Raw genomic sequence first — 4,386 nt, forward strand, 5'->3', positions numbered from 1 at the left:
TTTCCAGTCAGGTCATGATCTCAGGCTTCTGGGATCAAGCCCTGCATTGGGCTTCCCACTGAGCTTGAAGTCTGCCAGAGGATTCTCTGTCTCTCTCCATCTCTCTCTCTCTCTGCCCCCTACCACTTACATGTGTGCATGCTCTCTTTCTAAAATAAGTAAATACGTCTTTTAAAAAAAAAGAGTAATAATTATAATGATAATAGTTGCTAACATTTATGGAACATTTCCTACTGATTTAGTGAACTGCTAATGAAATCTAACTCATTTTCATAATAATTAGTAACAGAGAAAATAAGAGTCCTAGTCATTATGTAACACAAAGGGCCTTATTCAGGTTAGGTTTAACTTTTTTTTTTTTTTTTTTTAAAGATTGATTTATTTGAGAGAGAGCGCAAGTGCACATATGGGCAGAACGAGAGGGAGAGAGAATCTCAACCAGACTCCCTGCTGAGTGTGGAGTCTGATGTGGGGCTTGATCCCACAACCCATGAGATCATGACCTGAGCAAAATCACAAGGTGGATGCTTAAATGTCTGAGTCACGCAGGTGCCCCGATTTGCTTTGATCAATAGTATATGACAGATGTAACATACAAATTCCAGAGCGGGGAACTTTAGGAACCTTGAGATTTTGCCATCACTCTCTTGGAACCTCTCTGTGCTGCAGAGAAGCTCACTAAGCTTACTAGCTCACTAAGAGGCCACAAGGAAAAGAACTGAGGAGCCCAGTCAACAGCCAACACCAACTGCCTGTTAAGCAAATGAGGCATTTGGACCCTCTGTCCACCACTGCTCCATCAAGATGACTGCAGCTGTATGAGTGGTCTTAGGAGAGACCAGCAGAGAAACCCACAGAACTGTGAGAAATAATAAAGCATTACTGTTTTAAGTCACCAAGTTTGGGGGTGTTTTGTTATGCAGCAATGGATAACTGTTACATGAAGTGGGGAGGTCACAGGAACAAGATCATGTAAAGGCTTACTAACATGGTAAAGAGTCTGAATTTTGTTCTACATGCTCTGGGGAATCGTGAGGGTTTCAAGAAGAGTGGTATGTTTTAAAAGATCACTCTGGGGGTGCCTAGGTGACTCAGTTAAGTCAATTAGGCATCCAACTCCCCCTTTTTTTTTAAAGATTTTTATTTAATTGTTTGAGAGAGAGAGAGAGAGACAGAGAGAGACAGAAAGATAGCAGGAACACAGGGGAAAGGGAGAAGCAGGTTTCCTGCTGAGCAGGGAGCCTGACATGGGGCCCAATCCCAGGGCCCTGGGATCATGACCTGAGCCAAAAGCAGATGCTTAACCAACTGAGCCACTCAGGCATCCCTAAGTGTCCCACTCTTGATCTTAGTTTGGGTCTTGATCTCAGGGTCAGGAGTTCAAGCCCTGCGTTGAGCCTACTTTAAAAAAAATCACCCTGGTGCTGTGTGGAGAAAAGATTGTAGTTGGATAAGAATGGAAGTAGGGAGACGAGCTGGGAGGCTTTTCTGGGCATCCAGACAAGAGATGAAAAATAAGTGGAGAAATTTGGGTCCTGCTAATGGATTAGCTTGGAAAGGAAATAGTGAATAATAATCTTCTTTCTTGAAATGCCGGGTTACATAAATATATGTACTATGTATATGGCAAGTCAGGATTTTTTTTTTCTGTCCCATTGGTGGAGAGGGGGAGTTCTTGGCAAGCAAAAGTAAAGAGACAGACTTGGTAGCCTGACAAGCACTGAAGTTATGTTTTGGGATTCAGTCAACGTTAGCAAATTTTTTCTTAAATAAAAGAAAAAATAGATTGCCCTGTATGTGCTGTGCTCTGAAGAATCTGACAAGCCAAAGACTCCCCTGAGCTCATGGAATGGAGTGCTGGCCCCAGGAGGATGAACCTCTGTAATAGAACCAAGAGTGGTGTGGAGGGGAAAGTGTGGGAACCTGGGGAGGACAGTAGAGGAAGGAGAGGAGAGGAAGACACCCAGTGGGGGGGAGGGCAGAACTGGAAACCCATCCAAGACAAAGTCTAACTGGGAGAAATGCAATGGGAAAAGTAAAGAAATGCTCTGTGTTTGCAGGAGTGTGGTGAGACTACTTTTCTTCTGGTGATGGACTGCTTCCCAGGCCCCCTCCAGGTGCTGCAGGCACATCTGGAGCTTACCTGGATGTGTGTGTATTCCTAGCCATCACTGAGTGTGAACGGCTGAATGAGATACGGTTCTTGTCTTAAAGTTTTGCAGTTTGGGCACATGTCTTAAAACATGGTGTAATAACAATATAAGGAAAATAAATGCTGACCTTTTGCTGGATTGGGCTGGTTGGCTCTTGCTATCCCATCTTTTTGATATTCTTTTTTTTTTTTTTTAAGTAGTCTCCATGCCCAGCATGGAGCCCAACATGGAGCTTAAACTCATGACCTTGAGATCAAGACCTGAGCTGAGATCAAGAGTCAGACACTCAGGTGCCTGGATGTCTCGTTGGCTGAGTGACTGCCTTCAGCTCAGGTCATGATCCTGGAGTCCCATGATCCAGTCCCACAGCAGGCTTCCTGCTCAGGGGGGGTCTGCTTCTCCTTCTGACCTTCCCCCTCTCATGCTCACTCTCTCTCATTCTGTCTCTCAAATAAATACATAAAATCTAAAAAAAAAAAAAAAAAAAAAAAAAGAGTCAGACACTTCACTGACTGAGCCACCCAGGCAAACCCCACCTATCTTTCTGATACTCTTACACCTGGAGATCTTCAGTGCTCGCTTCGGCAGCACATATACATCTGGAGATATTCATATTTCTTTAAGCTCTCCACATAGATGAACCTTTCTTACAATTTTGCTCCCCCCCCCCCCACCCACAATTCAGCATCATGAGTGTGGGTCCAGCTCAGCCCCAATGCCCACCTGGTCCCAGAGCATCCAATTCTATGGACTCTTGTCCAGTGCCTGAGATTTATGGGCCTGAAGAACATTATGCATCTTTGCAAATGTCTTCTGCTGAGACCCCCCACATGGAGACCATCTCTCCTCTTTCTTCTTCTATGGATCTTCTATGCTTTTCAGGACAGCCCCGATTCTTCCACCAGTCCCAGAGTAAAACTAAGACCCACTTCTGTAGAGGAAAACACAGTGAAGAAGGAAGATACGGACCAGGGAAGAAACAGAAGATCAGAACTGCCCTCCCTCAGACCCAGCTACATGTACTCAGTGAGAGATTTCAGAGACAGAAATACCTCAGTCTCCTACAGATGCAAGAACATTCCAACATTCTGAACCTTAACTATAAGCAGGTTAAGACCTGGTTCCAGAACCAGAGAATGAAGTGTAAGAACAGCAACTGGCCAGAGAATAGCAACAGTGTGACTCAGAACAACATAACAGCTAAAGAACAGCCAGGCTTCTCTTCCTGTCACCAGGGATAGCTGATGAACCCTTCTGGAAACCATCCAATATGGAGGACCAGACCTGGTATAACCCCAATTGGAGCAACCGTTCCTGGAACAGTCAGACCTGGTGTCCCCACACCTGGAATAACCAAGCCTGGAACAATCAGCTCCACCGTTGTGGAGAGGAATCTGTGTAGCCCTGCATCCAGTTCCAGCAAAATCTTGTCAATGGTTTGGAGTCCATCTCAGAAACTGCTGGGGAAAGCCACAGTGTAATGCCACAAATCACTAACTGAAGTATCCAGCAAATAATGCATTTATTCCCAAATTACTCTATGAACATACAGCCTGAAGATATGTGATGATGAGTATATTATTCAATCTCAGTTTGGGCAGTGGCTGTATTAGTTCCCCTAAGCTTTGTTTTGTAGGGTCCTGTATCTCTGCTTTGATATTGTTTCTCATTGTACTGATTGTGTCGAATGAGGGGATATGATTGGAGTCTGATAAAAGGAGTTTCAGTAGCATTGGCTGCTATGGGCAACATGACAAAAGATGTTTCTGGCTATAGATAACTAGATATAATACTAATTTGGATATCTCTAGGCTCTAGAATCTAACCTCAAGAATAGGAAGTGAAAATACAAAGATGTGTGCTGAAGGATGATTTGCATTTTCTGAGATTGTAAGGCTTTACTTGTTAATAACCTCAGTTGTTACCATGCAGGGTTAGTTATACTGTGCTTTGTCAATTTCCTCTGCCCTTTGTGTTGTTTTACTACAATTCCTAATTTGTTCAATATTCTAGTATTTGTAGGAAGATGTTTTGTATTTTAATTTATCATGATAATAGTACCAGTTGGGCTTGTTGGTTTATAGGCTTAAGTACAAATAAATAAAATGCCCATTTAAAAGATAAAGAAAATAAATACCAATAGTGGTCCAGATTTTTAAAATGCTAATGGTCTTAAAAAAGATAACTGAGGAAGAGGAAAAAGAGTTAATGTTGTGAAGTATTTGTCCAGATG

General features: G+C 43.0%; 1 pseudogene across 1 annotated transcript; it reads left to right on the top strand.

Annotated features, from left to right (window-relative positions):
• The first annotated feature begins 2,842 nt into the window (after positions 1-2,842).
• LOC308349096 (homeobox protein NANOG-like) lies at positions 2,843-3,654 on the top strand (annotated as a pseudogene). The gene has a single exon. The product of its transcript is annotated as a homeobox protein NANOG-like (transcript).
• Positions 3,655-4,386: the final 732 nt, after the last annotated feature.

The sequence above is a fragment of the Martes martes genome, assembly GCF_963455335.1.
Source record: "Martes martes genome assembly, chromosome: 9".
Classification (NCBI taxonomy): Eukaryota; Metazoa; Chordata; class Mammalia; order Carnivora; family Mustelidae; genus Martes; species Martes martes.